Below are 27685 nucleotides of genomic sequence, written 5' to 3' on the forward strand. Positions count from 1 at the left end.
TCTCTCTCCCAGTCTCCATGGTGATCCCTCTCCCAGCCTCCATGGTGATCTCTCTCCCAGCCTCCATGGTGATCCATCTCACAGCCTCCATGGCGATCTCTCTCCCAGCCTCCATGGCGATCTCACTCCCAGCCTCCATGGCGATCCCTCTCCCATCCTCCATGGCGATCCCTCTCCCAGCCTCCATGGTGATCCCTCTCCCATCCTCCATGGCGATCCCTCTCCCAGCCTCCATGGCGATCCCTCTACCAGCCTCCATGGTGATCCCACTACCAGCCTCCATGGTGATCTCTATACCAGTCTCCATAGTGATCCCTCTCCCAGCCTCCTTGGCAATCCCTCTCCCAGCCTCCATGGTGATCTCTATTCCAGCCTCCATGGTGCTCCCTCTCCCAGCCTCCATGGCGATCTCTCTCCCAGCCTCCATGGTGATCTCTCTCCCAGCCTCCATGGTGATCCCTCTCCCAGCCTCCATGGTGATCCCTCTACCAGCCTCCATGGTGATCCCTCTACCAGCCTCAATGGTGATCCCTCTAACAGCCACCATGGTGATCTCTCTCCCAGCCTCCTTGGCAATCCCTCTCCCAGCCTCCATGGCGATCCCTCTACCAGCCTCCATGGTGATCCCACTACCAGCCTCCATGGTGAACTCTATTCCAGCCTCCATGGTGATCCCTCTACCAGCCTCCATGCTGATCTCTCTTCCAGCCTCCATGGTGATCTCTCTCCCAGCCTCCATGGCGATCTCTATTCCAGCCTCCATGGTGATCCCTCTACCAGCCTCCATGGTGATCTCTATTCCAGCCTCCATGGTGATCCCTCTACCAGCCTCAATGCTGATCTCTCTTCCAGCCTCCATGGTGCTCCCTCTCCCAGCCTCCATGGCGATCTCTCTCCCAGCCTCCATGGTGATCTCTCTCCCACCTCCATGGTGATCCCTCTCCCAGCCTCCATGGTGATCCCTCTACCAGCCTCCTTGGCGACCCCTCTCCCAGCCTCCATGGCGATCTCTCTTCCAGCCACCATGGTGATCTCTATTCCAGCCTCCATAGTGATCCCTCTACCAGCCTCCATGCTGATCTCTCTTCCAGCCTCCATGGTGATCCCTCTACCAGCCTCCATGGTGATCTCTATACCATCCTCCATGGTGATCTCACTCCAGCCTCTATGGTGATCCCTCTACCAGCCTCCATGGTGATCTCTCTCCCAGCCTCCATGGTGATCTCTCTACCAGCCTCCATGGTGATCCCTCTCCCAGCCTCCATCGTGATCTCTCCACCAGCCTCCATGGTGATCTCTCTCCCAGCCTCCATGGTGATCTCTCTCCCAGCCTCCATGACAATCCCTCTCCCAGCCTCCATGGCGTCGCTCTCCCAGCCTCCATGGTGATCCCTCTCCCAGCCTCCATGGCGATCTCTCTCCCAATCTCCATGGTGATCCCTCTCCCAGCCTCCATGGTGATCCCTCTACCAGCCTGCTTGGCGATCCCTCTCCCAGCCTCCATGGCGATCTCTCTTCCAGCAACCATGGTGATCTCTATTCCAGCCTCCATGGTGATCCCTCTACGAGCCTCCATGCTGATCTCTCTTCCAGCCTCCATGGTGATCCCTCTACCAGCCTCCATGGTGATCTCTATACCATCCTCCATGGTGGTCTCTCTCCCTGCCTCTATGGTGATCCCTCTACCAGCCTCCATGGCGATCTCTCTCCCAGCCTCCATGGTGATGTCTCTACCAGCCTCCATTGCGATCTCTCTCCCAGACTCCACGGTGATACCTTTACCAGCATCCATGGAGATCGCCCTCCTTGCCTCCATGCCGATCTCTCTCCCAGCCTCCATGATGATCCCTCTCCCAGCCTCCATGGTGATCCCTCTCCCAGCCTCCATGGCGATCTCAACAAACAAACAAAGAACAAAGAAATGTACAGCACAGGAACAGGCCCTTCGGCCCTCCAAGCCCGTGCCGACCATACTGCCCGACTAAACTACAATCTTCTACACTTCCTGGGTCCGTATCCTTCTATTCCCATCCTATTCATATATTTGTCAAGATGCCCCTTAAATGTCCCTATCGTCCCTGCCTCCACTACCTCCTCCGGTAGTGAGTTCCAGGCACCCACTACCCTCTGCGTAAAAAACTTGCCTCGTACATCTACTCTAAACTTTGCCCCTCTCACCTTAAACCTATGCCCCCTAGTAATTGACCCCTCTACCCTGGGGAAAAGCCTCTGACTATCCACTCTGTCTATGCCCCTCATAATTTTGTATACCTCTATCAGGTCGCCCCTCAACCTCCTTCGTTCCAGTGAGAACAAACCGAGTTTATTCAATCGCTCCTCATAGCTTATGCCCTCCATACCAGGCAACATTCTGGTAAATCTCTTCTGCACCCTCTCTAAAGCCTCCACATCCTTCTGGTAGTGTGGCGACCAGAATTGAACACTATACTCCAAGTGTGGCCTAACTAAGGTTCTATACAGCTGCAACATGACTTGCCAATTCTTATACTCAATGCCCCGGCCAATGAAGGCAAGCATGCCGTATGCCTTCTTGACTACCTTCTCCACCTGTGTAGCCCCTTTCAGTGATCTGTGGACCTGTACTCCTAGATCTCTTTGACTTTCAATACTCTTGAGGGTTCTACCATTCACTGTATATTCCCTACCTGCATTAGCCCTTCCAAAATGCATTACCTCACATTTGTCCAGGTTAAACTCCATCTGCCATCTCTCCGCCCAAGTCTCCAGACAATCTAAATCCTGCTGTATCCTCAGACAGTCCTCATCGCTATCCGCAATTCCACCAACCTTTGTGTCGTCTGCAAACTTACTAATCAGACCAGTTACATTTTCCTCCAAATCATTTATATATACTACAAAGAGCAAAGGTCCCAGCACTGATCCCTGTGGAACACCACTGGTCACAGCCCTCCAATTAGAAAAGCATCCCTCCATTGCTACCCTCTGCCTTCTATGGCCTAGCCAGTTCTGTATCCACCTTGCCAGTTCACCCCTGATCCCGTGTGACATCACCTTTTGTACTAGTCTACCATGAGGGACCTTGTCAAAGGCCTTACTGAAGTCCATATAGACTTCCATGAGGTTCTCTCTCACAGCCTCCATGTTGATACCGCTCCCAACCTCCATGGTGATCGCTCACCAGCCTCCATGGTGATCTCGCTCACAGCCTCCATGGTAATCTCTCTCCCAGCCTCCATGGTAATCTCTCTCCCAGCCTCCATGGTGATCACTCATCCAGCCTGCATGGTGATCTCTATTCCAGGCTCCATGGTGATCCATCTACCGGCCTCCATGGCGATCTCTCTTGCAGCCTCCATGGTGATCCCTCTACCAGCCTCCATGGTGATCTCTATACCATCCTCCATGGTGACCTCTCTCCCAGCCTCCATGGCGATCTCTCTCCCAGCCTCCATGGCGATCCCTCTCCCAGCCTCCATGGTGATCCCTCTCCCAGCCTCCATGGAGATCTCTCTCCCAGCCTGCATGGTGATCTCTCTCCCAGCCTCCATGGTGATCCCTCTCCCAGCCTCCATGGTGATCTCTCTCCTCGCCTCCATGGTGATCTCTCTCCCAGCGTCCATGGTGATCCCTCTCCCAGCCTCCACGGTGATCCCTCTACCAGCCTCCATGGTGATCCCTCTACCAGCCACCATGGTGATCTCTCTCCCAACCTCCATGGCGATCTCTCTTCCAGCCTCCATGGTGATCTGTATTCCAGCCTCCATGGTGATCCCTCTACCAGCCTCCATGGCGATCTCTCTTCCAGCCTCCATGGTGATCCCTCTACCAGCCTCCATGGTGATCTCTCTCCCAGCCTCCATGGTGATCTCTCTCCCAGCCTCCATGGTGATCTCTCTACCAGCCTCCATGGTGATCACTCTACCAGCCTCCATGACAATCCCTCTCCCAGCCTCCATGGCGTCCCTCTCCCAGCCTCCATGGTGATCCCTCTCCCAGCCTCCATGGCGATCTCTCTCCCAGTCTCCATGGTGATCCCTCTCCCAGCCTCCATGGTGATCTCTCTCCCATCCTCCATGGTGATCCCTCTCCCAGCCTCCATGGTGATCCCTCTACCAGCCTGCTTGGCGATCCCTCTCCCAGCCTCCATGGCGATCTCTCTTCCAGCCACCATGGTGATCTCTATTCCAGCCTCTATGGTGATCCCTCTACCAGCCTCCATGCTGATCTCTCTAACAGCCTCCATGGTGATCCCTCTACCAGCCTCCATGGTGATCTCTATACCATCCTCCATGGAGATCTCTCTCCCAGCCTCTCTGGTGATCCCTCTACCAGCCTCCATGGCGATCTCTCTCCCAGACTCCACGGTGATACCTTTACCAGCATCCATGGTGATTTCTCTCCCAGCCTCAATGATGATCTTTCTCCCAGCCTCCATGGTGATTCCTCTACCAGCCTCCATGGAGATCGCTCTCCTTGCCTCCATGGCAATCTCTCTCCCAGCCTCCATGATGATCCCTCTCCCAGCCTCCATGGCGATCTCCCTCCCAGCCTCCATGAGGTTCTCTCTCCCAGCCTCCATGATGAACCCTCTCCCAGCCTCCATGGTGATCTCTCTCCCAGCCTCCATGGTGATCGCTCACCAGCCTCCATGGTGATCCCTCTCCCAGCCTCCATCGTAATCTCTCCACCAGCGTCCATGGTAATCTCTCTCCCAGCCTCCATGGCAATCTCTCTCCCAGCCTCCATGGTGATTGCTCTCCAGCTTGCATGGTGATCTCTCTCCCAGCCTCCATGGAGATCTCTCTACCAGCCTCCATGGTGATCCCACAACCAGCCTCCATGGCGTCCCTCTCCCAGCCTCCTTGGTGATCCCTCTCCCAGCCTCCATGGCGATCTCTCTCCCAGTCTCCATGGTGATCCCTCTCCCTGCCTCCATGGTGATCTCTCTCCCATCCTCCATGGTGATCCCTCTCCCAGCCTCCATGGTGATCCCTCTACCAGCCTGCTTGGCGATCCCTCTCCCAGCCTCCATGGCGATCTCTCTTCCAGCCACCATGGTGATCTCTATTCCAGCCTCTATGGTGATCCCTCTACCAGCCTCCATGCTGATCTCTCTAACAGCCTCCATGGTGATCCCTCTACCAGCCTCCATGGTGATCTCTATACCATCCTCCATGGAGATCTCTCTCCCAGCCTCTATGGTGATCCCTCTACCAGCCTCCATGGCGATCTCTTTCCCAGCCTCCATGGTGATCTCTCTACCAGCCTCCATTGCGATCTCTCTCCCAGACTCCACGGTGATACCTTTACCAGCATCCATGGTGATTTCTCTCCCAGCCTCAATGATGATCTTTCTCCCAGCCTCCATGGTGATTCCTCTACCAGCCTCCATGGAGATCGCTCTCCTTGCCTCCATGGCAATCTCTCTCCCAGCCTCCATGATGATCCCTCTCCCAGCCTCCATGGCGATCTCCCTCCCAGCCTCCATGAGGTTCTCTCTCCCAGCCTCCATGATGAACCCTCTCCCAGCCTCCATGGTGATCTCTCTCCCAGCCTCCATGGTGATCGCTCACCAGCCTCCATGGTGATCCCTCTCCCAGCCTCCATCATGATCTCTCCACCAGCCTCCATGGTAATCTCTCTCCCAGCCTCCATGGTAATCTCTCTCCCAGCCTCCATGGTGATTGCTCTCCAGCTTACATGGTGATCTCTCTCCCAGCCTCCTTGTCAATCCCTCTCCCAGCCTCCATGGCGATCCCTCTACCAGCCTCCATGGTGATCTCTATTCCAGCCTCCATGATGATCCCTCTACCAGCCTCCATGCTGATCTCTCTTCCAGCCTCCATGGTGATCTCTCTCCCAGCCTCCATGGTGCTCCCTCTCCCAGCCTCCATGGTGATCTCTCTCCCAGCCTCCATGGCGATCTCTCTCCCAGCCTCCATGGTGATCTCTCTCCAAGCCTCCATGGTGATCTCTCTCCCAGCCTCCATGGTGATCTCCCTCCCAGCCTCCATGACAATCCCTCTCCCAGCCTCCATGGCGTCCCTCTCCCAGCCTCCATGGTGATCCCTCTCCCAGCCTCCATGGCGATCTCTCTCCCATTCTCCATGGTGATCCCACTCCCAGCCTCCATGGTGATCTCTCTCCCATCCTTCTTTGGTGATCCCTCTCCCAGCCTCCATGGTGATCCCTCTACCAGCCTCCTTGGCGATCCCTCTCCCAGCTCCATGGCGATCTCTCTTCCAGCCACCATGGTGATCTCTCTTCCATCCTCCATGGTAATCTCTCTCCCAGCCTCCATGGTAATCCCTCTCCCAGCCTCCATGGTGATCCCTCTACCAGCCTCCTTGGTGATCCCTCTCCCAGCCTCCATGGTGATCTCTCTTCCAGCCACCAGGGTGATCTCTCTTCCATCCTCCATGGTAATCTCTCTCACAGCCTCCATGGTGATCTCTGTCCAAGCCTCCATGGTGATCTCTCTCCCAGCCTCCATGGTGATCTCTCTCCCAGCCTCCATGACAATCCCTCTCCCAGCCTACATGGCATCCCTCTCCCAGCCTCCATGGTGATCCCTCTCCCAGTCTCCATGGTAATCTTTCTCCCAGCCTCCATGGTGATCTCTCTCCCATCCTCCATGGTGATACCTCTCCCAGCCTCCATGGTGATCCCTCTACCAGCCTCCTTGGCGATCCCTCTCCCAGCCACCATGGTGATCCCTCTACCAGCCTCCATGCTGATCTCTCTTCCAGCCTCCATGGTGATCCCTCTACCAGCCTCCATGGTGATCTCTATACCATCCTCCATGGTGATCTCTCTCCCAGCCTCTATGGTGATCCCTCTACCAGCCTCCATGGCGATCTCTCTCCCAGCCTCCATGGTGATCTCTCTACCAGCCTCCATTGCGATCTCTCTCCCAGAGTCCACGGTGATCCCTTTACCAGCATCCATGGCGATCTGTCTCCTAGCCTCCATGGTGATCTCTCTCCCAGCCTCCATGATGATCTTTCTCCCACCCTCCATGGTGATTCCTCTACCAGCCTCCATGGAGATCGCTCTCCTAGCCTCCATGGCGATCTCTCTACCAGCCTCCATGCTGATCTCTCTTCCAGCCTCCATGGTGATCTCTCTCCCAGCCTCCATGGTGCTCCCTCTCCCAGCCTCCATGGCGATCTCTCTCCCAGCCTCCATGGTGATCTCTCTCCCAGCCTCCATGGTGATCCCTCTCCCAGCCTTCATGGTGATCCCTCTACCAGCCTCCTTGGCGATCCCTCTCCCAGCCTCCATGGCGATCTCTCTTCCAGCCACCATGGTGATCTCTATTCCAGCCTCCATGGTGATCCCTCTACCAGCCTCCATGCTGATCTCTCTTCCAGCCTCCATGGTGATCCCTCTACCAGCCTCCATGGTGATCTCTCTCCCAGCCTCCATGGTGATCTCTCTCCCAGCCTCCATGGTGCTCCCTCTCCCAGCCTCCATGGCGATCTCTCTCCCAGCCTCCATGGTGATCTCTCTCCCAGCCTCCATGGTGATCCCTCTCCCAGCCTCCATGGTGATCCCTCTACCAGCCTCCATGGTGATCCCTCTACCAGCCTCAATGGTGATCCCTCGAACAGCCACCATGGTGATCTCTCTCCCAGCCTCCTTGTCAATCCCTCTCCCAGCCTCCATGGCGATCCCTCTACCAGCCTCCATGGTGATCTCTATTCCAGCCTCCATGATGATCCCTCTACCAGCCTCCATGCTGATCTCTCTTCCAGCCTCCATGGTGATCTCTCTCCCAGCCTCCATGGTGCTCCCTCTCCCAGCCTCCATGGCGATCTCTCTCCCAGCCTCCATGGTGATCTCTCTCCCACCTCCATAGTGATCCCTCTCCCAGGCTCCATGGTGATCCCTCTACCAGCCTCCTTGGCGACCCCACTCCCAGCCTCCATGGCGATCTCTCTTCCAGCCACCATGGTGATCTCTATTCCAGCCTCCATGGTGATCCCTCTTCCAGCCTCCATGGTGATCTGTATACCATCCTCCATGGTGATCCCTCTCCCAGCCTCCATCGTGATCTCTCCACCAGCCTCCATGGTAATCTCTCTCCCAGCCTCCATGGTAATCTTTCTCCCAGCCTCCATGGTGATTCCTCTACCAGCCTCCATGGAGATCGCTCTCCTAGCCTCCATGGTGATCTCTCTACCAGCCTCCATGCTGATCTCTCTTCCAGCCTCCATGGTGATCTCTCTCCCAGCCTCCATGGTGCTCCCTCTCCCAGCCTCCATGGCGATCTCTCTCCCAGCCTCCATGGTGATCTCTCTCCCAGACTCCATGGTGATCCCTCTCCCAGCCTTCATGGTGATCCCTCTACCAGCCTCCTTGGCGATCCCTCTCCCAGCCTCCATGGCGATCTCTCTTCCAGCCACCATGGTGATCTCTATTCCAGCCTCCATGGTGATCCCTCTACCAGCCTCCATGGTGATCCCTCTACCAGCCTCAATGGTGATCCCTCGAACAGCCACCATGGTGATCTCTCTCCCAGCCTCCTTGTCAATCCCTCTCCCAGCCTCCATGGCGATCCCTCTACCAGCCTCCATGGTGATCTCTACTCCAGCCTCCATGATGATCCCTCTACCAGCCTCCATGCTGATCTCTCTTCCAGCCTCCATGGTGATCTCTCTCCCAGCCTCCATGGTGCTCCCTCTCCCAGCCTCCATGGCGATCTCTCTCCCAGCCTCCATGGTGATCTCTCTCCCACCTCCATAGTGATCCCTCTCCCAGGCTCCATGGTGATCCCTCTACCAGCCTCCTTGGCGACCCCTCTCCCAGCCTCCATGGCGATCTCTCTTCCAGCCACCATGGTGATCTCTATTCCAGCCTCCATGGTAATCTTTCTCCCAGCCTCCATGGTGATTCCTCTACCAGCCTCCATGGAGATCGCTCTCCTAGCCTCCATGGCGATCTCTCTACCAGCCTCCATGCTGATCTCTCTTCCAGCCTCCATGGTGATCTCTCTCCCAGCCTCCATGGTGATCTCTCACCCAGCCTCCATGGTGATCCCTCTCCCAGCCTTCATGGTGATCCCTCTACCAGCCTCCTTGGCGATCCCTCTCCCAGCCTCCATGGCGATCTCTCTTCCAGCCACCATGGTGATCTCTATTCCAGCCTCCATGGTAATCCCTCTACCAGCCTCCATGCTGATCTCTCTTCCAGCTTACTTGGTGATCCCTCTACCAGCCTCCATGGTGATCTCTCTCCCAGCCTCCATGGTGATCTCTCTCCCAGCCTCCATGGTGCTCCCTCTCCCAGCCTCCATGGCGATCTCTCTCCCAGCCTCCATGGTGATCTCTCTCCCAGCCTCCATGGTGATCCCTCTCCCAGCCTCCATGGTGAACCCTCTTCCAGCCTCCATGGTGATCCCTCTACCAGCCTCAATGGTGATCCCTCGAACAGCCACCATGGTGATCTCTCTCCCAGCCTCCTTGGCAATCCCTCTCCCAGCCTCCATGGCGATCACTCTACCAGCCTCCATGGTGATCTCTATTCCAGCCTCCATGATGATCCCTCTACCAGCCTCCATGCTGATCTCTCTTCCAGCCTCCATGGTGATCCCTCTCCCAGCCTCCATGGTGCTCCCTCTCCCAGCCTCCATGGCGATCTCTCTCCCAGCCTCCATGGTGATCTCTCTCCCACCTCCATAGTGATCCCTCTCCCAGGCTCCATGGTGATCCCTCTACCAGCCTCCTTGGCGACCCCTCTCCCAGCCTCCATGGCGATCTCTCTTCCAGCCTCCATGGTGATCCCTCTTCCAGCCCCCATGGTGATCTCTATACCATCCTCCATGGTGATCCCTCTCCCAGCCTCCATCGTGATCTCTCCACCAGCCTCCATGGTAATCTCTCTCCCAGCCTCCATGGTAATCTCTCTCCCAGCCTCCATGGTGATCGCTCTCCAGCTTCCATGGTGATCTCTCTCCCAGCCTCCACGGTGACCCCTCTACCAGCCTCCATGGCGATCTCTCTCCCAGCCTCCATGGTGATCTCTCAACCAGCCTCCATGGTGACCCCTCTCCCAGCCTCCATCGTGATCTCTCCACCAGCCTCCATGGTGATCCCTCTCCAAGCCTCCATGGTGATCTCTCTCCCAGCCTCCATGGTGATCACTCTCCCAGCCTCCATGACAATCCCTCTCCCAGCCTCCATGGCGTCCCTCTCCCAGCCTCCATGGTGATCCCTCTCCCAGCCTCCATGGCGATCCCTCTCCCAGTCTCCATGGTGATCCCTCTCCCAGCCTCCATGGTGACCTCTCTCCCATCCTCCATGGTGATCCCTCTCCCAGCCTCCATGGTGATCCCTCTACCAGCATCCTTGGCGATCCCTCTCCCAGCCTCCATGGCGATCTCTCTTCCAGCCACCATGGTAATATCTATTCCAGCCTCCAAGGTGATCCCTCTACCAGCCTCCATGCTGATCTCTCATCCAGCCTCCATGGTGATCCCTCTACCATCCTCCATGGTGATCTCTATACCATCCTCCATGGTGACCTCTCTCCCAGCCTCTATGGTGATCCCTCTACCAGCCTCCATGGCGATCTCTCTCCCAGCCTCCATGGTGATCTCTCTACCAGCCTCCATTGCGATCTCTCTGCCAGACTCCACGGCGATCCCTTTACCAGCATCCATGGCGATCTGTCTCCTAGCCTCCATGGCGATCCATCTCTTCCAGCCACCATGGTGATCTCTATCCCAGCCTCCATGGTGATCCCTCTACCAGCCTCCATGCTGATCTCTCTTCCAGCCTCCATGGTGATCCCTCTACCAGCCTCCATGGTGATCTCTCTCCCAGCCTCCATGGTGATCTCTCTCCCAGCCTCCATGGTGCTCCCTCTCCCAGCCTCCATGGCGATCTCTCTCCCAGCCTCCATGGTGATCTCTCTCCCAGCCTCCATGGTGATCCCTCTCCCAGCCTCCATGGTGATCCCTCTACCAGCCTCCATGGTGATCCCTCTACCAGCCTCAATGGTGATCCCTCTAACAGCCACCATGGTGATCTCTCTCCCAGCCTCCTTGGCAATCCCTCTCCCAGCCTCCATGGCGATCCCTCTACCAGCCTCCATGGTGATCCCACTACCAGCCTCCATGGTGATCTCTATTCCAGCCTCCATGGTGATCCCTCTACCAGCCTCCATGCTGATCTCTCTTCCAGCCTCCATGGTGATCTCTCTCCCAGCCTCCATGGCGATCTCTATTCCAGCCTCCATGGTGATCCCTCTACCAGCCTCCATGGTGATCTCTATTCCAGCCTCCATGGTGATCCCTCTACCAGCCTCAATGCTGATCTCTCTTCCAGCCTCCATGGTGCTCCCTCTCCCAGCCTCCATGGCGATCTCTCTCCCAGCCTCCATGGTGATCTCTCTCTCACCTCCATGGTGATCCCTCTCCCAGCCTCCATGGTGATCCCTCTACCAGCCTCCTTGGCGACCCCTCTCCCAGCCTCCATGGCGATCTCTCTTCCAGCCACCATGGTGATCTCTATTCCAGCCTCCATAGTGATCCCTCTACCAGCCTCCATGCTGATCTCTCTTCCAGCCTCCATGGTGATCCCTCTACCAGCCTCCATGGTGATCTCTATACCATCCTCCATGGTGATCTCACTCCCAGCCTCTATGGTGATCCCTCTACCAGCCTCCATGGTGATCTCTCTCCCAGCCTCCATGGTGATCTCTCTACCAGCCTCCATGGTGATCCCTCTCCCAGCCTCCATCGTGATCTCTCCACCAGCCTCCATGGTGATCTCTCTCCCAGCCTCCATGGTGATCTCTCGCCCAGCCTCCATGACAATCCCTCTCCCAGCCTCCATGGCGTCGCTCTCCCAGCCTCCATGGTGATCCCTCTCCCAGCCTCCATTGCGATCTCTCTCCCAGACTCCACGGTGATACCTTTACCAGCATCCATGGTGTTCTCTCTCCCAGCCTCCATGATGATATTTCTCCCAGCCTCCATGGTGATTCCTCTACCAGCCTCCATGGAGATCGCCCTCCTTGCCTCCATGGCGATCTCTCTCCCAGCCTCCATGATGATCCCTCTCCCAGCCTCCATGGTGATCCCTCTCCCAGCCTCCATGGCGATCTCCCTCCCAGCCTCCATGAGGTTCTCTCTCACAGCCTCCATGTTGATACCGCTCCCAACCTCCATGGTGATCGCTCACCAGCCTCCATGGTGATCTCGCTCACAGCCTCCATGGTGATCCCTCTCCCAGCCTCCATCGTGATCTCTCCACCAGCCTCCATGGTAATCTCTCTCCCAGCCTCCATGGTAATCTCTCTCCCAGCCTCCATGGTGATCACTCATCCAGCCTGCATGGTGATCTCTATTCCAGGCTCCATGGTGATCCATCTACCGGCCTCCATGGCGATCTCTCTTGCAGCCTCCATGGTGATCCCTCTACCAGCCTCCATGGTGATCTCTATACCATCCTCCATGGTGATCCCTCTCCAAGCCTCCATGGTGATCTCTCTCCCAGCCTCCATGGTGATCACTCTCCCAGCCTCCATGACAATCCCTCTCCCAGCCTCCATGGCGTCCCTCTCCCAGCCTCCATGGTGATCCCTCTCCCAGCCTCCATGGCGATCCCTCTCCCAGTCTCCATGGTGATCCCTCTCCCAGCCTCCATGGTGACCTCTCTCCCATCCTCCATGGTGATCCCTCTCCCAGCCTCCATGGTGATCCCTCTACCAGCCTCCTTGGCGATCCCTCTCCCAGCCTCCATGGCGATCTCTCTTCCAGCCACCATGGTAATATCTATTCCAGCCTCCATGGTGATCCCTCTACCAGCCTCCATGCTGATCTCTCATCCAGCCTCCATGGTGATCCCTCTACCATCCTCCATGGTGATCTCTATACCATCCTCCATGGTGACCTCTCTCCCAGCCTCTATGGTGATCCCTCTACCAGCCTCCATGGCGATCTCTCTCCCAGCCTCCATGGTGATCTCTCTACCAGCCTCCATTGCGATCTCTCTGCCAGACTCCACGGCGATCCCTTTACCAGCATCCATGGCGATCTGTCTCCTAGCCTCCATGGTGATCTCTCTCCCAGCCTCCATGATGATCTTTCTCCCAGCCTCCATGGTGATTCCTCTACCAGCCTCCATGGAGATCGCTCTCCTAGCCTCCATGGCGATCTCTCCAGCAGCCTCCATGCTGATGTCTCTTCCAGCCTCCATGGTGATCTCTCTCCCAGCCTCCATGGTGCTCCCTCTCCCAGCCTCCATGGTGATCTCTCTCCCAGCCTCCATGGTGATCTCTCTCCCAGCCTCCATGGTGATCCCTCTCCCAGCCTTCATGGTGATCCCTCTACCAGCCTCCATGGCGATCCATCTCCCAGCCTCCATGGCGATCTCTCTTCCAGCCACCATGGTGATCTCTATCCCAGCCTCCATGGTGATCCCTCTACCAGCCTCCATGCTGATCTCTCTTCCAGCCTCCATGGTGATCCCTCTACCAGCCTCCATGGTGATCTCTCTCCCAGCCTCAATGGTGATCTCTCTCCCAGCCTCCATGGTGCTCCCTCTCCCAGCCTCCATGGCGATCTCTCTCCCAGCCTCCATGGTGATCTCTCTCCCAGCCTCCATGATGATCCCTCTCCCAGCCTCCATGGTGATCCATCTACCAGCCTCCATGGTGATCCCTCTACCAGCCTCAATGGTGATCCCTCTAACAGCCACCATGGTGATCTCTCTCCCAGCCTCCTTGGCAATCCCTCTCCCAGCCTCCATGGCGATCCCTCTACCAGCCTCCATGGTGATCCCACTACCAGCCTCCATGGTGATCTCTATTCCAGCCTCCATGGTGATCCCTCTACCAGCCTCCATGCTGATCTCTCTTCCAGCCTCCATGGTGATCTCTCTCCCAGCCTCCATGGCGATCTCTATTCCAGCCTCCATGGTGATCCCTCTACCAGCCTCCATGGTGATCTCTATTCCAGCCTCCATGGTGATCCCTCTACCAGCCTCAATGCTGATCTCTCTTCCAGCCTCCATGGTGCTCCCTCTCCCAGCCTCCATGGCGATCTCTCTCCCAGCCTCCATGGTGATCTCTCTCCCACCTCCATGGTGATCCCTCTCCCAGCCTCCATGGTGATCCCTCTACCAGCCTCCTTGGCGACCCCTCTCCCAGCCTCCATGGCGATCTCTCTTCCAGCCACCATGGTGATCTCTATTCCAGCCTCCATAGTGATCCCTCTACCAGCCTCCATGCTGATCTCTCTTCCAGCCTCCATGGTGATCCCTCTACCAGCCTCCATGGTGATCTCTATACCATCCTCCATGGTGATCTCACTCCCAGCCTCTATGGTGATCCCTCTACCAGCCTCCATGGTGATCTCTCTCCCAGCCTCCATGGTGATCTCTCTACCAGCCTCCATGGTGATCCCTCTCCCAGCCTCCATCGTGATCTCTCCACCAGCCTCCATGGTGATCTCTCTCCCAGCCTCCATGGTGATCTCTCTCCCAGCCTCCATGACAATCCCTATGCCAGCCTCCATGGCGTCGCTCTCCCAGCCTCCATGGTGATCCCTCTCCAAGCCTCCATGGCGATCTCTCTCCCAATCTCCATGGTGATCCCTCTCCCAGCCTCCATGGTGATCCCTCTACCAGCCTGCTTGGCGATCCCTCTCCCAGCCTCCATGGCGATCTCTCTTCCAGCCACCATGGTGATCTCTATTCCAGCCTCCATGGTGATCCCTCTACCAGCCTCCATGCTGATCTCTCTTCCAGCCTCCATGGTGATCCCTCTACCAGCCTCCATGGTGATCTCTATACCATCCTCCATGGTGGTCTCTCTCCCAGCCTCTATGGTGATCCCTCTACCAGCCTCCATGGCGATCTCTCTCCCAGCCTCCATGGTGATGTCTCTACCAGCCTCCATTGCGATCTCTCTCCCAGACTCCACGGTGATACCTTTACCAGCATCCATGGTGATCTCTCTCCCAGCCTCCATGATGATATTTCTCCCAGCCTCCATGGTGATTCCTCTACCAGCCTCCATGGAGATCGCCCTCCTTGCCTCCATGGCGATCTCTCTCCCAGCCTCCATGATGATCCCTCTCCCAGTCTCCATGGTGATCCCTCTCCCAGCCTCCATGGCGATCTCCCTCCCAGCCTCCATGAGGTTCTCTCTCACAGCCTCCATGTTGATACCGCTCCCAACCTCCATGGTGATCGCTCACCAGCCTCCATGGTGATCTCGCTCACAGCCTCCATGGTGATCCCTCTCCCAGCCTCCATCGTGATCTCTCCACCAGCCTCCATGGTAATCTCTCTCCCAGCCTCCATGGTAATCTCTCTCCCAGCCTCCATGGTGATCACTCATCCAGCCTGCATGGTGATCTCTATTCCAGGCTCCATGGTGATCCATCTACCGGCCTCCATGGCGATCTCTCTTGCAGCCTCCATGGTGATCTCTCTCCCAGCCTCCATGGCGATCTCTATTCCAGCCTCCATGGTGATCCCTCTACCAGCCTCCATGGTGATCTCTATTCCAGCCTCCATGGTGATCCCTCTACCAGCCTCAATGCTGATCTCTCTTCCAGCCTCCATGGTGCTCCCTCTCCCAGCCTCCATGGCGATCTCTCTCCCAGCCTCCATGGTGATCTCTCTCCCACCTCCATGGTGATCCCTCTCCCAGCCTCCATGGTGATCCCTCTACCAGCCTCCTTGGCGACCCCTCTCCCAGCCTCCATGGCGATCTCTCTTCCAGCCACCATGGTGATCTCTATTCCAGCCTCCATAGTGATCCCTCTACCAGCCTCCATGCTGATCTCTCTTCCAGCCTCCATGGTGATCCCTCTACCAGCCTCCATGGTGATCTCTATACCATCCTCCATGGTGATCTCACTCCCAGCCTCTATGGTGATCCCTCTACCTGCCTCCATGGTGATCTCTCTCCCAGCCTCCATGGTGATCTCTCTACCAGCCTCCATGGTGATCCCTCTCCCAGCCTCCATCGTGATCTCTCCACCAGCCTCCATGGTGATCTCTCTCCCAGCCTCCATGGTGATCTCTCTCCCAGCCTCCATGACAATCCCTATGCCAGCCTCCATGGCGTCGCTCTCCCAGCCTCCATGGTGATCCCTCTCCAAGCCTCCATGGCGATCTCTCTCCCAATCTCCATGGTGATCCCTCTCCCAGCCTCCATGGTGATCCCTCTACCAGCCTGCTTGGCGATCCCTCTCCCAGCCTCCATGGCGATCTCTCTTCCAGCCACCATGGTGATCTCTATTCCAGCCTCCATGGTGATCCCTCTACCAGCCTCCATGCTGATCTCTCTTCCAGCCTCCATGGTGATCCCTCTACCAGCCTCCATGGTGATCTCTATACCATCCTCCATGGTGGTCTCTCTCCCAGCCTCTATGGTGATCCCTCTACCAGCCTCCATGGCGATCTCTCTCCCAGCCTCCATGGTGATGTCTCTACCAGCCTCCATTGCGATCTCTCTCCCAGACTCCACGGTGATACCTTTACCAGCATCCATGGTGATCTCTCTCCCAGCCTCCATGATGATATTTCTCCCAGCCTCCATGGTGATTCCTCTACCAGCCTCCATGGAGATCGCCCTCCTTGCCTCCATGGCGATCTCTCTCCCAGCCTCCATGATGATCCCTCTCCCAGTCTCCATGGTGATCCCTCTCCCAGCCTCCATGGCGATCTCCCTCCCAGCCTCCATGAGGTTCTCTCTCACAGCCTCCATGTTGATACCGCTCCCAACCTCCATGGTGATCGCTCACCAGCCTCCATGGTGATCTCGCTCACAGCCTCCATGGTGATCCCTCTCCCAGCCTCCATCGTGATCTCTCCACCAGCCTCCATGGTAATCTCTCTCCCAGCCTCCATGGTAATCTCTCTCCCAGCCTCCATGGTGATCACTCATCCAGCCTGCATGGTGATCTCTATTCCAGGCTCCATGGTGATCCATCTACCGGCCTCCATGGCGATCTCTCTTGCAGCCTCCATGGTGATCCCTCTACCAGCCTCCATGGTGATCTCTATACCATCCTCCATGGTGACCTCTCTCCCAGCCTCCATGGCGATCTCTCTCCCAGCCTCCATGGCGATCCCTCTCCCAGCCTCCATGGTGATCCCTCTCCCAGCCTCCATGGAGATCTCTCTCCCAGCCTGCATGGTGATCTCTCTCCCAGCCTCCATGGTGATCCCTCTCCCAGCCTCCATGGTGATCTCTCTCCTCGCCTCCATGGTGATCTCTCTCCCAGCGTCCATGGTGATCCCTCTCCCAGCCTCCACGGTGATCCCTCTACCAGCCTCCATGGTGATCCCTCTACCAGCCACCATGGTGATCTCTCTCCCAACCTCCATGGCGATCTCTCTTCCAGCCTCCATGGTGATCTGTATTCCAGCCTCCATGGTGATCCCTCTACCAGCCTCCATGGCGATCTCTCTTCCAGCCTCCATGGTGATCCCTCTACCAGCCTCCATGGTGATCTCTCTCCCAGCCTCCATGGTGATCTCTCTCCCAGCCTCCATGGTGATCTCTCTACCAGCCTCCATGGTGATCACTCTACCAGCCTCCATGACAATCCCTCTCCCAGCCTCCATGGCGTCCCTCTCCCAGCCTCCATGGTGATCCCTCTCCCAGCCTCCATGGCGATCTCTCTCCCAGTCTCCATGGTGATCCCTCTCCCAGCCTCCATGGTGATCTCTCTCCCATCCTCCATGGTGATCCCTCTCCCAGCCTCCATGGTGATCCCTCTACCAGCCTGCTTGGCGATCCCTCTCCCAGCCTCCATGGCGATCTCTCTTCCAGCCACCATGGTGATCTCTATTCCAGCCTCTATGGTGATCCCTCTACCAGCCTCCATGCTGATCTCTCTAACAGCCTCCATGGTGATCCCTCTACCAGCCTCCATGGTGATCTCTATACCATCCTCCATGGAGATCTCTCTCCCAGCCTCTCTGGTGATCCCTCTACCAGCCTCCATGGCGATCTCTCTCCCAGACTCCACGGTGATACCTTTACCAGCATCCATGGTGATTTCTCTCCCAGCCTCAATGATGATCTTTCTCCCAGCCTCCATGGTGATTCCTCTACCAGCCTCCATGGAGATCGCTCTCCTTGCCTCCATGGCAATCTCTCTCCCAGCCTCCATGATGATCCCTCTCCCAGCCTCCATGGCGATCTCCCTCCCAGCCTCCATGAGGTTCTCTCTCCCAGCCTCCATGATGAACCCTCTCCCAGCCTCCATGGTGATCTCTCTCCCAGGCTCCATGGTGATCGCTCACCAGCCTCCATGGTGATCCCTCTCCCAGCCTCCATCGTAATCTCTACACCAGCGTCCATGGTAATCTCTCTCCCAGCCTCCATGGTAATCTCTCTCCCAGCCTCCATGGTGATTGCTCTCCAGCTTGCATGGTGATCTCTCTCCCAGCCTCCATGGAGATCTCTCTACCAGCCTCCATGGTGATCCCACAACCAGCCTCCATGGCGTCCCTCTCCCAGCCTCCATGGTGATCCCTCTCCCAGCCTCCATGGCGATCTCTCTCCCAGTCTCCATGGTGATCCCTCTCCCAGCCTCCATGGTGATCTCTCTCCCATCCTCCATGGTGATCCCTCTCCCAGCCTCCATGGTGATCCCTCTACCAGCCTGCTTGGCGATCCCTCTCCCAGCCTCCATGGCGATCTCTCTTCCAGCCACCATGGTGATCTCTATTCCAGCCTCTATGGTGATCACTCTACCAGCCTCCATGCTGATCTCTCTAACAGCCTCCATGGTGATCCCTCTACCAGCCTCCATGGTGATCTCTATACCATCCTCCATGGAGATCTCTCTCCCAGCCTCTATGGTGATCCCTCTACCAGCCTCCATGGCGATCTCTTTCCCAGCCTCCATGGTGATCTCTCTACCAGCCTCCATTGCGATCTCTCTCCCAGACTCCACGGTGATACCTTTACCAGCATCCATGGTGATTTCTCTCCCAGCCTCAATGATGATCTTTCTCCCAGCCTCCATGGTGATTCCTCTACCAGCCTCCATGGAGATCGCTCTCCTTGCCTCCATGGCAATCTCTCTCCCAGCCTCCATGATGATCCCTCTCCCAGCCTCCATGGCGATCTCCCTCCCAGCCTCCATGAGGTTCTCTCTCCCAGCCTCCATGATGAACCCTCTCCCAGCCTCCGTGGTGATCTCTCTCCCAGCCTCCATGGTGATCGCTCACCAGCCTCCATGGTGATCCCTCTCCCAGCCTCCATCATGATCTCTCCACCAGCCTCCATGGTAATCTCTCTCCCAGCCTCCATGGTAATCTCTCTCCCAGCCTCCATGGTGATTGCTCTCCAGCTTACATGGTGATCTCTCTCCCAGCCTCCTTGTCAATCCCTCTCCCAGCCTCCATGGCGATCCCTCTACCAGCCTCCATGGTGATCTCTATTCCAGCCTCCATGATGATCCCTCTACCAGCCTCCATGCTGATCTCTCTTCCAGCCTCCATGGTGATCTCTCTCCCAGCCTCCATGGTGCTCCCTCTCCCAGCCTCCATGGCGATGTCTCTCCCAGCCTCCATGGTGATCTCTCTCCCACCTCCATAGTGATCCCTCTCCCAGGCTCCATGGTGATCCCTCTACCAGCCTCCTTGGCGACCCCTCTCCCAGCCTCCATGGCGATCTCTCTTCCAGCCACCATGGTGATCTCTATTCCAGCCTCCATGGTGATCCCTCTTCCAGCCTCCATGGTGATCTGTATACCATCCTCCATGGTGATCCCTCTCCCAGCCTCCATCGTGATCTCTCCACCAGCCTCCATGGTAATCTCTCTCCCAGCCTCCATGGTAATCTTTCTCCCAGCCTCCATGGTGATTCCTCTACCAGCCTCCATGGTGATCGCTCTCCTAGCCTCCATGGTGATCTCTCTACCAGCCTCCATGCTGATCTCTCTTCCAGCCTCCATGGTGATCTCTCTCCCAGCCTCCATGGTGCTCCCTCTCCCAGCCTCCATGGCGATCTCTCTCCCAGCCTCCATGGTGATCTCTCTCCCAGCCTCCATGGTGATCCCTCTCCCAGCCTTCATGGTGATCCCTCTACCAGCCTCCTTGGCGATCCCTCTCCCAGCCTCCATGGCGATCTCTCTTCCAGCCACCATGGTGATCTCTATTCCAGCCTCCATGGTGATCCCTCTACCAGCCTCCATGGTGATCCCTCTACCAGCCTCAATGGTGATCCCTCGAACAGCCACCATGGTGATCTCTCTCCCAGCCTCCTTGTCAATCCCTCTCCCAGCCTCCATGGCGATCCCTCTACCAGCCTCCATGGTGATCTCTATTCCAGCCTCCATGATTATCCCTCTACCAGCCTCCATGCTGATCTCTCTTCCAGCCTCCATGGTGATCTCTCTCCCAGCCTCCATGGTGCTCCCTCTCCCAGCCTCCATGGCGATCTCTCTCCCAGCCTCCATGGTGATCTCTCTCCCACCTCCATAGTGATCCCTCTCCCAGGCTCCATGGTGATCCCTCTACCAGCCTCCTTGGTGACCCCTCTCCCAGCCTCCATGGCGATCTCTCTTCCAGCCACCATGGTGATCTCTATTCCAGCCTCCATGGTGATCCCTCTTCCAGCCTCCATGGTGATCTCTATACCATCCTCCATGGTGATCCCTCTCCCAGCCTCCATCGTGATCTCTCCACCAGCCTCCATGGTAATCTCTCTCCCAGCCTCCATGGTAATCTTTCTCCCAGCCTCCATGGTGATTCCTCTACCAGCCTCCATGGAGATCGCTCTCCTAGCCTCCATGGCGATCTCTCTACCAGCCTCCATGCTGATCTCTCTTCCAGCCTCCATGGTGATCTCTCTCCCAGCCTCCATGGTGATCTCTCTCCCAGCCTCCATGGTGATCCCTCTCCCAGCCTTCATGGTGATCCCTCTACCAGCCTCCTTGGCGATCCCTCTCCCAGCCTCCATGGCGATCTCTCTTCCAGCCACCATGGTGATCTCTATTCCAGCCTCCATGGTGATCCCTCTACCAGCCTCCATGCTGATCTCTCTTCCAGCTTACTTGGTGATCCCTCTACCAGCCTCCATGGTGATCTCTCTCCCAGCCTCCATGGTGATCTCTCTCCCAGCCTCCATGGTGCTCCCTCTCCCAGCCTCCATGGCGATCTCTCTCCCAGCCTCCATGGTGATCTCTCTCCCAGCCTCCATGGTGATCCCCCTCCCAGCCTCCATGGTGAACCCTCTTCCAGCCTCCATGGTGATCCCTCTACCAGCCTCAATGGTGATCCCTCGAACAGCCACCATGGTGATCTCTCTCCCAGCCTCCTTGGCAATCCCTCTCCCAGCCTCCATGGCGATCCCTCTACCAGCCTCCATGGTGATCTCTATTCCAGCCTCCATGATGATCCCTCTACCAGCCTCCATGCTGATCTCTCTTCCAGCCTCCATGGTGATCCCTCTCCCAGCCTCCATGGTGCTCCCTCTCCCAGCCTCCATGGCGATCTCTCTCCCACCTCCATAGTGATCCCTCTCCCAGGCTCCATGGTGATCCCTCTACCAGCCTCCTTGGCGACCCCTCTCCCAGCCTCCATGGCGATCTCTCTTCCAGCCACCATGGTGATCTCTATTCCAGCCTCCATGGTGATCCCTCTTCCAGCCTCCATGGTGATCTCTATACCATCCTCCATGGTGATCCCTCTCCCAGCCTCCATCGTGATCTCTCCACCAGCCTCCATGGTAATCTCTCTCCCAGCCTCCATGGTAATCTCTCTCCCAGCCTCCATGGTGATCGATCTCCAGCTTCCATGGTGATCTCTCTCCCAGCCTCCATGGTGATCCCTCTACCAGCCTCCATGGCGATCTCTCTCCCAGCCTCCATGGTGATCTCTCAACCAGCCTCCATGGTGACCCCTCTCCCAGCCTCCATCGTGATCTCTCCACCAGCCTCCATGGTGATCCCTCTCCAAGCCTCCATGGTGATCTCTCTCCCAGCCTCCATGGTGATCACTCTCCCAGCCTCCATGACAATCCCTCTCCCAGCCTCCATGGCGTCCCTCTCCCAGCCTCCATGGTGATCCCTCTCCCAGCCTCCATGGCGATCTCTCTCCCAGTCTCCATGGTGATCCCTCTCCCAGCCTCCATGGTGACCTCTCTCCCATCCTCCATGGTGATCCCTCACCCAGCCTCCATGGTGATCCCTCTACCAGCCTCCTTGGCGATCCCTCTCCCAGCCTCCATGGCGATCTCTCTTCCAGCCACCATGGTAATATCTATTCCAGCCTCCATGGTGATCCCTCTACCATCCTCCATGCTGATCTCTCATCCAGCCTCCATGGTGATCCCTCTACCATCCTCCATGGTGATCTCTATACCATCCTCCATGGTGACCTCTCTCCCAGCCTCTATGGTGATCCCTCTACCAGCCTCCATGGCGATCTCTCTCCCAGCCTCCATGGTGATCTCTCTACCAGCCTCCATTGCGATCTCTCTGCCAGACTCCACGGTGATCCCTTTACCAGCATCCATGGCGATCTGTCTCCTAGCCTCCATGGTGATCTCTCTCCCAGCCTCATTGATGATCTTTCTCCCAGCCTCCATGGTGATTCCTCTACCAGCCTCCATGGAGATCGCTCTCCTAGCCTCCATGGCGATCTCTCCAGCAGCCTCCATGCTGATGTCTCTTCCAGCCTCCATGGTGATCTCTCTCCCAGCCTCCATGGTGCTCCCTCTCCCAGCCTCCATGGTGATCTCTCTCCCAGCCTCCATGGTGATCTCTCTCCCAGCCTCCATGGTGATCCCTCTCCCAGCCTTCATGGTGATCCCTCTACCAGCCTCCTTGGCGATCCATCTCCCAGCCTCCATGGCGATCTCTCTTCCAGCCACCATGGTGATCTCTATCCCAGCCTCCATGGTGATCCCTCTACCAGCCTCCATGCTGATCTCTCTTCCAGCCTCCATGGTGATCCCTCTACCAGCCTCCATGGTGATCTCTCTCCCAGCCTCCATGGTGATCTCTCTCCCAGCCTCCATGGTGCTCCCTCTCCCAGCCTCCATGGTGATCTCTCTCCCAGCCTCCATGGTGATCTCTCTCCCAGCCTCCATGGTGATCCCTCTCCCAGCCTCCATGGTGATCCCTCTACCAGCCTCCATGGTGATCCCTCTACCAGCCTCAATGGTGATCCCTCTAACAGCCACCATGGTGATCTCTCTCCCAGCCTCCTTGGCAATCCCTCTCCCAGCCTCCATGGCGATCCCTCTACCAGCCTCCATGGTGATCCCACTACCAGCCTCCATGGTGATCTCTATTCCAGCCTCCATGGTGATCCCTCTACCAGCCTCCATGCTGATCTCTCTTCCAGCCTCCATGGTGATCTCTCTCCCAGCCTCCATGGCGATCTCTATTCCAGCCTCCATGGTGATCCCTCTACCAGCCTCCATGGTGATCTCTATTCCAGCCTCCATGGTGATCCCTCTACCAGCCTCAATGCTGATCTCTCTTCCAGCCTCCATGGTGCTCCCTCTCCCAGCCTCCATGGCGATCTCTCTCCCAGCCTCCATGGTGATCTCTCTCCCACCTCCATGGTGATCCCTCTCCCAGCCTCCATGGTGATCCCTCTACCAGCCTCCTTGGCGACCCCTCTCCCAGCCTCCATGGCGATCTCTCTTCCAGCCACCATGGTGATCTCTATTCCAGCCTCCATAGTGATCCCTCTACCAGCCTCCATGCTGATCTCTCTTCCAGCCTCCATGGTGATCCCTCTACCAGCTTCCATGGTGATCTCTATACCATCCTCCATGGTGATCTCACTCCCAGCCTCTATGGTGATCCCTCTACCAGCCTCCATGGTGATCTCTCTCCCAGCCTCCATGGTGATCTCTCTACCAGCCTCCATGGTGATCCCTCTCCCAGCCTCCATCGTGATCTCTCCACCAGCCTCCATGGTGATCTCTCTCCCAGCCTCCATGGTGATCTCTCTCCCAGCCTCCATGACAATCCCTCTCCCAGCCTCCATGGCGTCGCTCTCCCAGCCTCCATGGTGATCCCTCTCCCAGCCTCCATGGCGATCTCTCTCCCAATCTCCATGGTGATCCCTCTCCCAGCCTCCATGGTGATCCCTCTACCAGCCTGCTTGGCGATCCCTCTCCCAGCCTCCATGGCGATCTCTCTTCCAGCCACCATGGTGATCTCTATTCCAGCCTCCATGGTGATCCCTCTACCAGCCTCCATGCTGATCTCTCTTCCAGCCTCCATGGTGATCCCTCTACCAGCCTCCATGGTGATCTCTATACCATCCTCCATGGTGGTCTCTCTCCCAGCCTCTATGGTGATCCCTCTACCAGCCTCCATGGCGATCTCTCTCCCAGCCTCCATGGTGATGTCTCTACCAGCCTCCATTGCGATCTCTCTCCCAGACTCCACGGTGATACCTTTACCAGCATCCATGGTGATCTCTCTCCCAGCCTCCATGATGATATTTCTCCCAGCCTCCATGGTGATTCCTCTACCAGCCTCCATGGAGATCGCCCTCCTTGCCTCCATGGCGATCTCTCTCCCAGCCTCCATGATGATCCCTCTCCCAGCCTCCATGGTGATCCCTCTCCCAGCCTCCATGGCGATCTCCCTCCCAGCCTCCATGAGGTTCTCTCTCACAGCCTCCATGTTGATACCGCTCCCAACCTCCATGGTGATCGCTCACCAGCCTCCATGGTGATCTCGCTCACAGCCTCCATGGTGATCCCTCTCCCAGCCTCCATCGTGATCTCTCCACCAGCCTCCATGGTAATCTCTCTCCCAGCCTCCATGGTAATCTCTCTCCCAGCCTCCATGGTGATCACTCATCCAGCCTGCATGGTGATCTCTATTCCAGGCTCCATGGTGATCCATCTACCGGCCTCCATGGCGATCTCTCTTGCAGCCTCCATGGTGATCCCTCTACCAGCCTCCATGGTGATCTCTATACCATCCTCCATGGTGACCTCTCTCCCAGCCTCCATGGCGATCTCTCTCCCTGCCTCCATGGCGATCCCTCTCCCAGCCTCCATGGTGATCCCTCTCCCAGCCTCCATGGAGATCTCTCTCCCAGCCTGCATGGTGATCTCTCTCCCAGCCTCCATGGTGATCCCTCTCCCAGCCTCCATGGTGATCTCTCTCCTCGCCTCCATGGTGATCTCTCTCCCAGCGTCCATGGTGATCCCTCTCCCAGCCTCCACGGTGATCCCTCTACCAGCCTCCATGGTGATCCCTCTACCAGCCACCATGGTGATCTCTCTCCCAACCTCCATGGCGATCTCTCTTCCAGCCTCCATGGTGATCTGTATTCCAGCCTCCATGGTGATCCCTCTACCAGCCTCCATGGCGATCTCTCTTCCAGCCTCCATGGTGATCCCTCTACCAGCCTCCATGGTGATCTCTCTCCCAGCCTCCATGGTGATCTCTCTCCCAACCTCCATGGTGATCTCTCTACCAGCCTCCATGGTGATCACTCTACCAGCCTCCATGGCGTCCCTCTCCCAGCCTCCATGGCGTCCCTCTCCCAGCCTCCATGGTGATCCCTCTCCCAGCCTCCATGGCGATCTCTCTCCCAGTCTCCATGGTGATCCCTCTCCCAGCCTCCATGGTGATCTCTCTCCCATCCTCCATGGTGATCCCTCTCCCAGCCTCCATGGTGATCCCTCTACCAGCCTGCTTGGCGATCCCTCTCCCAGCCTCCATGGCGATCTCTCTTCCAGCCACCATGGTGATCTCTATTCCAGCCTCTATGGTGATCCCTCTACCAGCCTCCATGCTGATCTCTCTAACAGCCTCCATGGTGATCCCTCTACCGGCCTCCATGGTGATCTCTATACCATCCTCCATGGAGATCTCTCTCCCAGCCTCTCTGGTGATCCCTCTACCAGCCTCCATGGCGATCTCTCTCCCAGACTGCACGGTGATACCTTTACCAGCATCCATGGTGATTTCTCTCCCAGCCTCAATGATGATCTTTCTCCCAGCCTCCATGGTGATTCCTCTACCAGCCTCCATGGAGATCACTCTCCTTGCCTCCATGGCAATCTCTCTCCCAGCCTCCATGATGATCCCTCTCCCAGCCTCCATGGCGATCTCTCTCCCAGCCTCCATGGCGATCCCTCTCCCAGCCTCCATGGTGATCCCTCTCCCAGCCTCCATGGAGATCTCTCTCCCAGCCTGCATGGTGATCTCTCTCCCAGCCTCCATGGTGATCCCTCTCCCAGCCTCCATGGTGATCTCTCTCCTCGCCTCCATGGTGATCTCTCTCCCAGCGTCCATGGTGATCCCTCTCCCAGCCTCCACGGTGATCCCTCTACCAGCCTCCATGGTGATCCCTCTACCAGCCACCATGGTGATCTCTCTCCCAACCTCCATGGCGATCTCTCTTCCAGCCTCCATGGTGATCTGTATTCCAGCCTCCATGGTGATCCCTCTACCAGCCTCCATGGCGATCTCTCTTCCAGCCTCCATGGTGATCCCTCTACCAGCCTCCATGGTGATCTCTCTCCCAGCCTCCATGGTGATCTCTCTCCCAACCTCCATGGTGATCTCTCTACCAGCCTCCATGGTGATCACTCTACCAGCCTCCATGGCGTCCCTCTCCCAGCCTCCATGGCGTCCCTCTCCCAGCCTCCATGGTGATCCCTCTCCCAGCCTCCATGGCGATCTCTCTCCCAGTCTCCATGGTGATCCCTCTCCCAGCCTCCATGGTGATCTCTCTCCCATCCTCCATGGTGATCCCTCTCCCAGCCTCCATGGTGATCCCTCTACCAGCCTGCTTGGCGATCCCTCTCCCAGCCTCCATGGCGATCTCTCTTCCAGCCACCATGGTGATCTCTATTCCAGCCTCTATGGTGATCCCTCTACCAGCCTCCATGCTGATCTCTCTAACAGCCTCCATGGTGATCCCTCTACCGGCCTCCATGGTGATCTCTATACCATCCTCCATGGAGATCTCTCTCCCAGCCTCTCTGGTGATCCCTCTACCAGCCTCCATGGCGATCTCTCTCCCAGACTCCACGGTGATACCTTTACCAGCATCCATGGTGATTTCTCTCCCAGCCTCAATGATGATCTTTCTCCCAGCCTCCATGGTGATTCCTCTACCAGCCTCCATGGAGATCACTCTCCTTGCCTCCATGGCAATCTCTCTCCCAGCCTCCATGATGATCCCTCTCCCAGCCTCCATGGCGATCTCCCTCCCAGCCTCCATGAGGTTCTCTCTCCCAGCCTCCATGATGAACCCTCTCCCAGCCTCCATGGTGATCTCTCTCCCAGCCTCCATGGTGATCGCTCACCAGCCTCCATGGTGATCCCTCTCCCAGCCTCCATCGTAATCTCTCCACCAGCGTCCATGGTAATCTCTCTCCCAGCCTCCATGGTAATCTCTCTCCCAGCCTCCATGGTGATTGCTCTCCAGCTTGCATGGTGATCTCTCTCCCAGCCTCCATGGAGATCTCTCTACCAGCCTCCATGGTGATCCCACAACCAGCCTCCATGGCGTCCCTCTCCCAGCCTCCATGGAGATCGCTCTCCTTGCCTCCATGGCAATCTCTCTCCCAGCCTCCATGGTGATCTCTCTCCCATCCTCCATGGTGATCCCTCTCCCAGCCTCCATAGTGATCCCTCTACCAGCCTGCTTGGCGATCCCTCTCCCAGCCTCCATGGCGATCTCTCTTCCAGCCACCATGGTGATCTCTATTCCAGCCTCTATGGTGA

Source organism: Scyliorhinus torazame, chromosome 5 (genome assembly GCF_047496885.1).
Source record: "Scyliorhinus torazame isolate Kashiwa2021f chromosome 5, sScyTor2.1, whole genome shotgun sequence".
Classification (NCBI taxonomy): Eukaryota; Metazoa; Chordata; class Chondrichthyes; order Carcharhiniformes; family Scyliorhinidae; genus Scyliorhinus; species Scyliorhinus torazame.